We start from the raw sequence: 14,170 nt of genomic DNA on the forward strand, positions 1-14,170 counted from the left end.
GTCCGGGTAAAAACCACTATCAAACAAGACATTAAACAACCTTACCAAAAACATCACCACAGCCTCACCCGAATGCTTGGACAACTCACCAATCAGCCCATCTGGACCAGCAGACTTTCCGTTCTTCAGCTTTCTAATTGCAAGAGTGACCTCTTCTTTCGAAATTGGTCTATCTAATACATGTTCAACAATATCCTCATCATTTCCTTCATCATTAACATCAGCATTTTCATCCACAGCACCATCAACGACGTCCACTATAGCTACATGTGTGTCATTCTCTAATACATTCTTAAAATGTTGGAACCAATCATCTAAAGTAATGTTATGACGCGGCTGCGTTTTCCTCCATGATAGTTTCTTCATAGTTAGAGAGAGAGAGAGAGAGAGAGAGAGAGAGAGAGAGAGAGAGAGAGAGAGAGAGAGAGAGAGAGAGAGAGAGAGAGAGAGAGAGAGAGAGAGAGAGAGAGAGAGAGAGAGAGAGAGAGAGAGGGAGAGATTGGTTGGGCGGGGGTGTTGGTGGGACTGTCTCGTTTGTAAGAAATTGGTTGGGCGGGGGTGTTGGTGGGACTAGACTGTCTCGTTTGTAAAAAATAAAAATAAAAAAAAATAAAAAAAGTTCTCCAGGACTTGGGCTATTTTTAGACCGTTGACGTCACTTCGTGACGTTTCGTAAACCAAAGATGGCGTTTGAGACTGTTCTGTTTACATTCGACACTATCAACACCACTTTGCAATACTGAAATAATTTTTTTCTGTGTTCGAAAGCTACAGCCAATTGTTATTATATCCCCTTAGGTACAGTTTTATAACATTATTGGCACATGTAAACAATATGAATTAATTAATGAACGGTACGAATATGGCAGCCTTTAAGTAAATAATTCATGACAAAAAATCCAACTCACCATGCACAGCAAGCAATCAGGGTGTTGATTTTTGGTATTAGACAAAGAAGAGGGATGGTCTTATCTTGTGTTATCTTATCTGGCTAGATCTGAAACGGTGAACCGAACTGTTTACACGGGCGTGTGCGTGCGTTGGTAATATAATGGTGTGTGTGTGGGTGTAGGTGGGAGGAATGCGTGTGTGTGGGTGTGTGTGTGTATGTGCGTGCGCGGTGCGTGCGTGCGGTGGTGTGTGTGTGTGTGTGCGTGTGTGTGTGTGTGTGCGTGTGTGTGCGCGAGGACGTATGTGTGTGCGAGTATGTGTGTGTAAGGTTGTGTGTAAGTGGCCTTTTTACATTTAGTCAAGTTTTGACTAAATGTTTTAACATAGAGGGGGATTCGAGACGAGGGTCGTGGTGTGTGTGTGTGTGTGTGTTTATGTGTGTGTTTGTTTGTTTGTTTTGTGTGTGTGTGTGTGTGTGTGTGTGTGTGTGTGTGCGTAAGTGTGTGTAGAGCGATTCAGAGTAAACTACTGGACCGATCTTTATGAAATTTGACATGAGAGTTCCTGGGTATGATATCCCCAGACGTTTTTTTTAATTTTTTCGATAAATGTCTTTTATGACGTCATATCCGGCTTTTTGTAAAAGTTGAGGCGGCACTGTCACACCTTCATTTTTTAATCAAATTGATTGAAATTTTGGCCAAGCAATCTTCGACGAAGGCCGGACTTCGGTATTGCATTTCAGCATGGAGGCTTACAAATTAATTTATGACTTTGGTCAATAAAAATCTGAAAATTGTAATTAAAACTATTTTTTTATAAAACGATCCAAAATTACTTTTATTTTATTTTTCATCATGTTCTGATTCCAAAAACATATAAATATGTTATATTTGGATTAAAAACAAACTCTGAAAATTAAAAATATAAAAATTATGATTAAAATTAAATTTCCGAAATCGTTTTAAAAACAATTTCATCTTATTCCTTGTCGGTTCCTGATTCCAAAAACATATAGATATGATATGTTTGGATTAATAACACGCTCAGAAAGTTAAAACGAAGAGAGGTACAGTAAAGCGTGCTATGCAGCACATCGCAACCGCTACCGCGCTAAACAGGCTCGTCACTTTCACTGCCTTTTGCACTAGCGGCGGACTACGGTCATTGTGAAAAAATACAGTGCGTTCAGTTTCATTCTGTGAGTTCCACAGCTTGACTAAATGTAGTAATTTCGCCTTACGCGACTTGTTTTTGTTGCTGTATGTTTTTGTCAAAGTGAATATCTGTCGCAGGCTTACGGGATCGACATCAGCGTTTGCATAGTCCTCGGCTGAACATTATGTTTGGCGAGCAAAGCCGGCGAGGACAAAAAACAAATTATTATGAATAAATGGCTGTGTGCGTACTCAACGTAATGTATTGAATGTGATGCGTCTGGTGTTACTGTAGGGGGGGGGGGGGGGGTCAATGTATTACGGGCCAACAGACATATTTACCACACAGCAAAAGCTGGAGAAAAAAACCTCGAGATTCATGACAGCACTTTTTTGGGGAAACACTTTGTGACCAACAGACACGTCCATCATGCAGACTGAATTGCCTGTGAGTGAATTTATGGAAAAAACAAAATAGGACAGTTTGTCTGCAGCTGGGAATGGTTATCTCAGTCGCTGGGCAATATCATTCAGAGAGGGGAACAATAATCCGAATTTATGAGCTTTTTTGACCCCTCAGGCAGTCTTGCGGATTTCTTTTACCAGTGTTTATTTCAATACAGATAGATTATTTATGACCGGTCACTGTGCAACAGACTAACACACGTGCAGGAAATTTGTAACAAATCTCATAAATTCGGACTTTTTTTCTCTCCCTGATATTTTCCTACCTCATCGTTCCGTCTCCCACCTGTAAGTACTAGGGAGATTCAAAGGACAGCACGTTTCGTTTTGCAGCTCGTTTCGTTTGGTGAATGAGTCACCCCGCGAAACGGAACGTGAAACGAGACGGCATAGGCCGCAGACAAGATTTAGATGTATTCACGTTTCGTTTCGGAATGAAGGAAGGGCGATAAATCTTCAAGTGAAATTATCACGTCTGTCCTCGATCAGAATGGAAAAAAAAAACCCTAGGAGGTGGTCCAGAATCGGGCATACTTTGATTATTTTCAGTCCAAATAAATCACACAGACTTTGTTTATACAAAATCACATACGAAGCCAGAATAAAAATTCGATGCGATGACCTACTTCTGCTTCGCCATTTGCTTTCTTCACCATGAAGTTGGATAAATGTACCAGGATCAGCACCCTTCAAAATATTTCAGTTCACAACAGTTGTCTACCTCCAATGAACACATTCTCAGCGCTGAAAGACTGTGAAAGGGTTGATGAATCTAGCAATGCATAAAATGGCCAACAAATAAAACTGTTAGTGTGCAAAAATACTCACAAAAGTTGACGAAATATTGTTCGTTTTTTGGGGGTGGAAAACGTGACTGCGTTTTGACGTTCCACGTTCCGTTTCAGTTGACCTTCACCTTTCCAGCGAGAGACCCCCGAAATGATGACGTTTACCACAACTTCAAAACGAAACGTCCCGACGTTTCGTTTATTAAATCTCCAGACAACTCCCAGGGGACGTTTTGCCAAAACTGACCGCCGGGGGAACACTGATCCGGTAATGAACTTGACTTGATGATATGGGGTGTCACATTTTCAGTTCTCGCACACTGAAGACTGACTCATTACTGAATTAATTATTTCTTCATCAATGATGTCCATCTCTTTTCTTTGGGACATGTTATTTAGGCGAGTTACCTATTTCCATTTTACTTCATGCTCTCTGGGGCCCGTAGACTCCAGCCTTTGCACATTACTTTTTTGTGCACTTAGTCATGACGGGACTGAGTCGCTAAAAACTAGTAAAACAAGAGGCGAAGCCTTCAAGGCTCACGTAAGAAATCGACAAACAGTAACACAAACTCAATCACTCCGTCACACATACACACACACACACACACACACACACACACACACACACACACACACACATACTCGAACTTCTCTCCCTGTGAGGACCAGAACCTCAGACATGCGTTCTGAAGACCTCGACAGGGAACAAGGTTAGCTCAAAAAAAACTGTGGGTTTAGATGGAGATGGGTATTGTTATAATTGTTTTGAATAGATACTTACGAAAATTCATCAGGTATAGGTTTTATATTAGGATCATTACACCTGACAAACTGCATGAAAAGTGAGGACTCTGACTGAGGACTCGCCAAGCACAAATTCTAAGTAAGACTATAAAGTGAGGACGTACTCTACACTAATTCAAAGTAAGGCTTCAGAGTGAGGACTGACGTTACACACCTTCCAAGTTAGCCAACAAAACAAGGACTTGACATACACACATTACAAATAAAGCTGCAAAGTGAAGACTTACTAAACACAGTCAAGTACAGTTAAGGTCAGTGCGGTCCAAGTCACCGATCTTCAATACCAATCTCTCTCTCTCATTCTCCCCCTCTCTCTCTCTCTCTCGAGTCTCTCTTGTGCAGACGCAAAACCTCAAAAACAACCAAACATATCTCTCTCTCTTTTCTTTCCGTCAGCCAATGGGTCAGCTAGTACAGACGCAAAACCAAATCCAACAACAATCTCTCTTTCTTCTTCTCTTTCACTCATTCCCTCTTTCTTTATTTAAGGGACCCGGGATTTAGATCAGTAGGTAGTGCGCGATACAGTTCCGTCAACTCTCGTTGCGGCAACTTGCAGCGCGGGTAACAGGATCGAATACAGGTAACCCCGCCTCTGATATCACCTTGTGTGTGGCTGGGAACGATAACCCCCCCACTTTTTTGCAATTATTGTCATAACAATATCTAGCAAAAGGCAGGCGATACGAGGTGATGAACAACAGCCTTATATATAAGAATTAGTTTGTGACTGTACCTGTTCCTGTTGGCCGTCAGTGATGAACATGCATATTATACCGGTGTTTGTCTGCAGTGAGAGTGGACCTTTCCACCTGTCTGTTGTTTTTGTTTGTAACATGTTGGCATTATGATTACATGTGACATGCTATTATGAATGAATGAATGCATTGAATTATTCATTGACTGAGGACTCGCCAAGCACACATTCTAAGTAAGACTATAAAGTGAGGACGTACTCTACACTAATTCAAAGTAAGGCTTCAGAGTGAGGACTGACGTTACACACCTTCCAATCAAGTTAGCCAACAAAACAAGGACTTGACATACACACATTACAAATAAAGCTACAAAGTGAAGACTTACTTAACACAGTCAAGTACAGTTAAGGTCAGTGCGGTCCAAGTCACCGATCTTCAATACCAATCTCTCTCTCTCTCTCTCTCTCTCTCTCTCTCTCTCTCTCTCTCTCTCTCTCTCTCTCTCTCTCACTCTTTCCCTCTCTCTCTCTCTCTATCTCTCTCACTCTCTCTCTCTCTCTCTCTCTTGTGCAGACGCAAAACCTCAAAAACAACCAAACATATCTCTCTCTTTTCTTTCCGTCAGCCAATGGCTCAGCTAGTACAGACGCAAAACCAAATCCAACAACAATCTCTCTTTCTTCTTCTCTTTCACTCATTAGCTCTTTCTTTATTTAAGGGACCCGGGATTTAGATCAGTAGGTTGTGCGCGATACAGTTCCGTCAACTCTCGTTGCGGCAACTTGCAGCGCGGGTAACAGGATCGAATACAGGTAACCCCGCCTCTGATATCACCTTGTGTGTGGCTGGGAACGATAACCCCCCACTTTTTGGCAATTATTGTCATAACAATATCTAGCAAAAGGCAGGCGATACGAGGTGATGAACAACAGCCTTATATATATAAGAATTAGTTTGTGACTGTACCTGTTCCTGTTGGCCGTCAGTGATGAACATGCATATTATACCGGTGTTTGTCTGCAGTGAGAGTGGACCTTTCCACCTGTCTGTTGTTTTTGTTTGTAACATGTTGGCATTATGATTACATGTGACATGCTATTATGAATGAATGAATGCATTGAATTATTCATTGACTGAGGACTCGCCAAGCACAAATTCTAAATAAGACTATAAAGTGAGGACGTACTCTACACTAATTCAAAGTAAGGCTTCAGAGTGAGGACTAGACTGACGTTACACACCTTTCAAGTTAGCCAACAAATCAAGGACTTGACATACACACATTAAAAATAAAGCTACAAAGTGAAGACTTACTAAACCCAGTCAAGTACAGTTAAGGTCAGTGCGGTCCAAGTCACCGATCTTCAATACCAATCTCTCTCTCTCACTCTTCCCCCTCTCTCTCTCTCTCTCTCTCTCTCTCTCTCGAGTCTCTCTTGTGCAGATGCAAAACCTCAAAAACAACCAAACATATCTCTCTCTTTTCTTTCCGTCAGCCAATGCAGTGAGAGTGGACCTTTCTTTCCACCTGTCTGTTGTTATTGTTTGTAACATGTTGGCGTTATGATTACATGTGACATGCTATTATGAATGAATGCATTGAATTATTCATTGATATGAACTGTAAGGCAGGTTTTCCAGCATTGTGATTGTGTGTAGATTTTAATTATCATAGTTTGAGAGACAGAGATGGAGATGGAACCATGTGTTTATTCTTATGAAAATCTGTATTGCTTGTTCACATACAACAATTGCCTTGTTTTGATGAGGGCAATAAAGTTACTTGAAATATTACTATTGACGCCTTTGTTGTGTTTTTGACAAATGCGACAGAGAATGGTAGCAGTAACAGCAGCATCCTTCACAAAGAATCCACAGCAAATGACAAAGCAAAAACTTGATGAATTGTTTTAATTGTTTTATTTAAGACAGTCAATAAGTGATGACAAATTTGACAGTTTGTTTGACCTTGATGACAATATCATGTTTGCTTGTATCAAGCTTGAATGTTATAAAGACTTATGAAAAGATTGAACTTTGATCAAGAGAAATCATATGTCATTAGTATCACAAAAGCCATTTGCAAAGTTACAGGAGCAGCTAATACAACTTTAACACTCCTTCATATTCATGTTAAAATGTTCAAATACTAAAAGTGAAACAAATGGTGTCAGGAACAGTAAGTGGTGGAAATCCCATTTTTGGGTTTGTAGTGCAGGTTGCTTGAAAAAGTAGGTACATAAATTTGGAAGTAAATCAACAGGTGCTAGTTTCATTCCCCACTGAATACATTAACATATGTGGTGGGGATTTCACAGAATCGCTGAATTCGCAGAATCAGCAAACATGTAGTTTTCATGCATTTTCAGAATTATAGACACAGACCATAACAAAAATAGAGAGGTAAAGCAAAAAAAAAGTAACGGACTGGCTGGCCCTTGTTTAGGCCAGTTACCTTTACACATTGTTGGCAAAATGCTGCCGATTTAGCTAAATGAGCATCATTTTGCCGATAAAATGAAATGGGTAAAATGTTACCAATTTCTGCAATTCTAGGAACACAGCACCAGGCATGGGAATTGAAAAACTTTAAAAAAAGGCTAAAAAATCTGTTAGTGAAAGCAAAGTCGACGACGCAAAGCGCCTAGCCTTACTTGGGGGGTCCGGGGGCAGAACCATTTTTGCCTCCCCCATTAATTTTTCGGCGGACACGTATGCTTTTTTCAACAGAACAAAAATTTCAGCGGAAATTTGCCTTTCGACGGACAATTCCCATGCCTGGGCACGACACACACACACATTTTCACTAATCAAATACAAGTCACATCATGAAAAAACTGTGTTGAAAAACTGTACACAAACAAGGAAAGCCAATGCTCATACAACTCGTCTTCATCAGAAGTACATGTAATATGCATTAGAACAAAACTATCTGCTGTTCTATCTCTATCGATAGACAATGAAGAATATTATACATTTTGACAAGAACTGGACCTTACTGACATACTGTACCTGGAAAGATGACCCAGATTAACCAGACTTGAGTAATTTCCAGAGATCTAAACCTAGAAATGTGTTTAGTTTCAAATCTCAAGTCGGACGGACGGACGGCTGATGAGCTGTCCGCCTGTCCATGCAGACACTCCTCATTGCTAAGTGTTAATGATTAATCAACAAATGAGCTAAAATCATGTATATCTATTTTGATTATGATTAAAATTCAAAGTAAATCTTGATCATTATTTTTCACATGCTTGATTGCTGTCCAAAACCAATAAAACAGAAAACTCTGTGCCATGTTCCACGCTTGAGTTTAAACAATCCAAACTAATCATAAAACATCAGCCACAAACACTTTAGGGAGTTCAAACAAAAATCAAAACAGGCCAAAAATAGGTCTTAAAACATGACTTACAAACCTTTCTTTCTTTCTTTCTTTCTTTATTTGGTGTCTAACGTCGTTTTCAACCATTCAAGGTTATATCGCGACGGGGAAAGGGGGGAGATGGGATAAGGGAAAGATGGGATAGAGCCACTTGTTAATTGTTTCTTGTTCACAAAAGCACTAATCAAAAAATTGCTCCAGGGGCTTGCAACGTAGTACAATATATGACCTTACTGGGAGAATGCAAGTTTCCAGTACAAAGGACTTAACATATATCTTACATACTGCTTGACTAAAATCTTTACAAACATTGACTATATTCTATACAAGAAACACTTAACAAGGGTAAAAGGAGAAACAGAACCGTTAGTCGCCTCTTACGACATGCTGGGTAGCATCGGGTACGTAAATTCTTTCTCGTCCCAACCAATATGGGACTCCCCCTAACCCGCGGGGGGACTTACAAAACTGAGATGGTCCTCGTGAAAGATTGTTCTGAGTGTAATTAACACCTGGTAGAATACAATATTGCATATGCTTTTTGGCTGTTTCAAAATTGCCTGAAATATTGGTGTGTGTTTTTGTTAAATCTTACAATCCCCACATAGTATGAAGAACTAACTAACTCAGAGACGAAAGATGTAGAAATCAAATAAGGTAGGCTACACTATTGCGTTAACATTCACATGTTGAAATGGTTTTCAAGCTGGCAAAAATGTCTGAAAAACCATGTTTCAAGCAGACATGAAAACCTGTTGTCATAATACAGCATTCCCTGTCCATTAAAGCCTTAAATAGTCAACAGAATGAATAAACAGCAATCGTCAACACATGCATGAATAAAACTGAGATTGATACTGACAATTGACAAAAAGAAACAATGGTATGAGAAGGCATCACACAAACATTAAACAACATGTCATGTGAAGAATGTTAAACACAAATCAACAACCTAACATGAGTACTGTTTAGTACAACAGCACTTTGCAATACTGAACCCCACTTGAACTCTGTTGAACACAAAGGCAAAACTATCTGGTTTAAAATTATTACAATTTGGAATTCAAGTACGTTAAAAGCAAGTGTGTTTTGACAAGAAGGCATTCCACTTGTTCTCTGAGCTTTGTGGTGAAAAGCACAGGAACTCTTCTTCCGAATTTACCAGGAATTTCAACTTTAGCCAGAACGGTGACTAGATTCTTTTCAAATTCAGAAAGGCCACTGAGGAGGTCTTCTTGTGTTTGTTTGCCATGCTTCAAGCCTTCTGTGAAATGACAAACTTTGATTCTCTCTGCTTTGCCATTTCTTCTGCGGTTGAAAAGAACTATTTGAACTAGTGTCACCTTGCACAGCTCATGCCAATCCGCGACCATGTCACCTGATGAAGCTTTCAGATCCACCATCAGGGTTCCAGCCTTTTCTTGCAAGAATAATTTCATCTTCTGGATGTCCTTTGCCAACGGTATCCTCTTAGGATTGTTGAATCTTATTTGACTGAGTGATGTCAAACTTCGTGAGGTCCTAAACTTGTTGGTAAAGTTTTAGCATAGTACTCAGAATGTTGTCTCCACTAGACTTTCTTCTGAGGAGTGTATACCAAGTTCACACACTTTTACAGAGAATGGTGGCAAGTTTAATTCGAGTGTTTATCAAAAACCAATCAGAAAGAGGCCACGTGATCAACAAATCACGTGACATTGCCACGCCAATGAAAATGCTTTCTTCTGGGTGGGAAGCCATTTTGGTCAGTGTGGGGACGCGCGGGATGATGTCCGTCAGACAACTGAATAACAGAAATTAGGTAAGCGGATCAAATCCCGATAGCCCCGTCGCTGATATCACCTTTTTTGTGACTAAAGACGTCAAACCCCCCCCCCCCCCCCCCTTTTTTTTTTTTTTTTTTTAGCTATACGCCAAGACTGTTTAAAATAAAATGTTTGAAGGGAAGCCATGAGATAAGGCACACTGGGCTTGTTGAAGTATAAATGAAAGTATGAATGTTGCCATCTCAAGGGGGAAGTCCTGGGAAAAAACCCACTGTTGTGTATTCTGTAAAACACTGTATGCTAAACTCGCACGGCACATGGAGCAAAACAATTTCCATCAAAAAGATGTACAAGATGCTTTGAGTTATGAAAAAAAAGCAAAGAAAGAAAACAACAATGGCTTGTACTTCGAAATAGAGGAAATCTTGTTCACAATCAAACCGTTTTGACAGAAGGAAAAGGGACAATAATTCCATCCAAAAGGCCTTCTGAAAAGGCAGATGTCCATGACTTTGTTCCCTGCTCTGACTGCTATGGGATGTTCCAGACAAGCATGCTTTGGCGTCATGCAAAAGAATGCAAACTGCGCAATGAAGAAAACACAAAGAAGCACCATGTTCAAGAGGGCCAGGCCCTTTTACCTGTAGCTAAGAATGTGACGGAAGAGTTCAAGAAGACAATTCTCTGCAGCATGGCATGTGATGATGCGAGTTTTTTTGGCTAGGACGGATGAGGTGATATCTAGCTTTGGTCAAAAACTGTTTGAGAAACATAGGCACCTTCCACATCGCTATCAGTACATCAAGCAGAAAATGAGGGAACTGTCGCGTTTCCTCATCATTGCTCGGCAGGAATGTGCTTCTCCATCTCTCAACATCCGCGATTGCCTGTCAGGACAGATGTTTGACTCAGTTGTAAAGGCTGTGAAAACAGCCTGTGGTTTTGACAGTGTCACTCATTTCTTCATTCCTGTCAACATTCATTCCTTCATTTGCATCATCATTGTCACTCTTACTCGGTTCCATCCTAGCAACATTCATATCTTCATTGTCACTCTCACTCAGTTCCATCCTGGCAACATTCATTCGATATTCCTCCATTTGAATCATCCTTGTCGACACCATCTATACTTTCATCATCACTGCTGTCTTCAGAAAGATCTTCCATGCGGACATCAGGATCACACGGGTCATCAAAGTTATCAAAGTTGTCTTCATCGGAAGACTCTTCCTCAGTTATGCAATCTGCAATTGCCGAGTCCAGAGATGAGTCACGAGAAAGAGGGTTGTCCTCGGAGTTTACCTCGTTGTCCTCGGAGTTTACCTTGTTATCATCGAAGTCCAAAGAGATGCGGTCTGTAAATATAAGAAAACATAATCATTTCTTTTCTAGATGTTATGCAATAGACGATTTTTTTTCAGGACTGTCAGCAGTCTGGAAGAATAAGAGCCCCTTTCCCCCCAGACAAGTTTTTCACAACATCCGGAGCATGTTCCATGCTTTGGATCAGCTTTATCCTGTGATCGTGATGAGCAACTAACTCTGATGTGTATCATTGCACAGATCTGCCTACCCCTTAGAATGGTCAAGAGTAGCAATGGTAGCCCAAAAGCGAAGCATAGCGTGTCAAGGCGTAGAACATCACAGATATTATCAGAATCGCAAACTCACACTGAATAACGCCGATTATATTGTCACTGAACTAACGGCCGCCATTTCTGCACTTACAAGCACCTGGATATAAAATTGAAGACGTGTTCATTAAACTTGCTCTTGCTTTGAGTGCCAGCACAAGTTACTATTCATGTGGTCTGCTGTAAAAGCACACACCCGGGTAATCTCAGTTTGGATGCATTATCGCAGTGACAACACAAAACAGTGAAGTAATACAAAAAAAGGGCTGGCTGGCTCACAAAAAATGGCTCAAACCGGTGCACCAAGAAACCTGATTGTAGCAGTAGGTTCCATATTGTAGAATGCTATGCCCAAAACTAAGAGTAGGCAGGTCTGTAAAATACAGCACGTGCACAATATGATATCCTTTTCTCTTAAAAATCGGTGCTCGCTAGTTCATCCAAGTTCATAATAATTAATATGTAGCGGAAATGATTGCTGGCACATACCAATGGCTCACAACATGTAGTTTGATTGAGGTCACGTGAGATTGGCTTGAGGTCACATACGTGCAGTTAAACACATGTGCTTAGTGAACACTTACAGTGATCAGCAAGCCATTGGTGGTGATTCGGGGCCAAGATGTTTATATTTGCCAGAAAAAAAAGGTATTTTTAGTGCACGCTGCATAACATACACATTGATGTTGGTTGTTCGTCTCGATCCCAATCAGAAGCATGGAACATGCTCTGGGTGTTGTGAAAAGCTTATAAAGGGGCTCTTACTCGACCAGGCCCAGACCGCTTTCAAATCCCGAGTTATTTTAGGAACATGTCTATTGCCGACACACACGCACACACACACACGAACGTACAGACTATAATAATCATAACACACACCTGAGACTAGACAATATGAAAACACACATTTGACATTCTGAGGACTTGGGCAATATCCTGAATTGAGCCCTTACTAAATGCACTGAAAGACATCTAGGCGTCAAAAACGTGTGGGTCCTCAAAACTATTACACGTATGTGTGCGTGTCCCATAGCTAAACTTACATCTTAACTGCGTGGAAGTGTGTAACAACGAGTCACCATAACAAAGCTGAATAGGCCATTTTGTAATGTACCCGAGAATCCACGCATTGGTTGGTACATTTCTTTCAACAAGTCATTTATTCAATTACATGCAACTAAAGCAGAACAAAAAAGATAAGGATCACCCATAGCAACAAGCAACGATTATGAACTAGCCCTGCATAACTAAAGTGCACGTAGAGGAACAGGCAAAATGAAGCTACCTTTACTTACTGTGTTCAGGAACAACTTCTGCCACTGGCCTGCATCCCTGCTTGACTCAGCCAAGCACTCAGGGTCTATTAACAGAAGTTAGTGTAAATGTATTTGACAGGATGTAAACACAAAGAGCTTTGAGTTGGAATGATATATATTGGAATGATATATATTATAATAATTTATATTTCAAAAGGTGGTTTACAAGTCTTGGGTGGTTGGTGTTCAGTTTCAACCTTTCTGTCTTTAATACAACAAAAAAATACCAAAAAAATTTAAAATATCTTTGGAAGATATTTATTTTACTCTGAAACCGCAGTGTTTGTATCTGAAATCCTGAGATCCGCGGACAATTCCCATGCCTGTAAATTGCTAGAAGAGTTCTCAGATTCAAGTTTATTTATGACGCCTACAAACACATAGACTACATAACACACCTGAGAAAAGACGATATGAAAACACACATTTGTCTTTCTGAGGACTTAAGCAATATTCTGAATTAGGCCCATATTAAATGCACGGAACGACATCAAGACCTCAAAAACGTGTAGGTCCTCAAAACTATTACACGTATGTGTGTGTGTCCCACACCTAAACTTACATCTTAACTGCGTGGGGGTGTGTAACAACGAGTCACCATTACAAAGCTGAATAGGCCATTGTGTAATGTGCACGAGATTCCAACTGTCAACGCATTGGTTGGTACAATTCTTTCAACAAGTCATGTATTCAATTAAATGCAACTAAAGCAGAACAACAAGATAAGGATCACACACAGCAACAAGCAACGATTGTGAACTAGCCCTGCATAACTAAAGTGCACGTAGAATTTGACGGAACAGGCAAAATAAAGGTACTTTTACTTACTGTGTTCAGGAACAACTTCTGCCACTATCTCTGCAGCATCCCTGCTTGACTCAGCGAAGCACTCAGTGTCTATTAACAGAAGTTTGTAAATGTATTTGACAGGATGTAAACACAAATAGCTTTGAGTTTGAATGGTATATATTATAATAATGTATATTTCAAAAGGTGATTTACAAGTCTTGGGTGGTTGGTGTTCAGTTTCAACCTTTTTGTCTTTAATACAAAAAGAAAAAAAAAATTAAAATATCTTTGGAAGATATTTATTTTACTCTGAAACCGCAGTGTTTGTATCTTAAATCCACAGATCCGCGGACAATTCCCATGCCTGTAAATTGCTAGAAGAGTTCTCAGATTCAAGTTTATTTTTGATGCTTACAAACACTTAGACTACATAACACACCTGAATGAAGAATATATGAAAACACACATTTGTCC

At 40.1% G+C, this 14,170-nt stretch overlaps 1 long non-coding RNA gene across 1 annotated transcript; it reads right to left on the reverse strand.

The window, feature by feature from the left end:
• Positions 1-6,709: 6,709 nt before the first annotated feature.
• On the reverse strand, positions 6,710-13,804 carry LOC138948997 (uncharacterized). The gene is made up of 3 exons (XR_011450140.1): positions 13,736-13,804; positions 12,887-12,951; positions 6,710-11,312 (listed from the first exon to the last, which is right to left on the reverse strand). It is a non-coding gene; the product is annotated as an uncharacterized lncRNA (long non-coding RNA).
• Positions 13,805-14,170: the final 366 nt, after the last annotated feature.

This window comes from Littorina saxatilis, linkage group LG15 (genome assembly GCF_037325665.1).
Source record: "Littorina saxatilis isolate snail1 linkage group LG15, US_GU_Lsax_2.0, whole genome shotgun sequence".
Lineage (NCBI taxonomy): Eukaryota > Metazoa > Mollusca > Gastropoda > Littorinimorpha > Littorinidae > Littorina > Littorina saxatilis.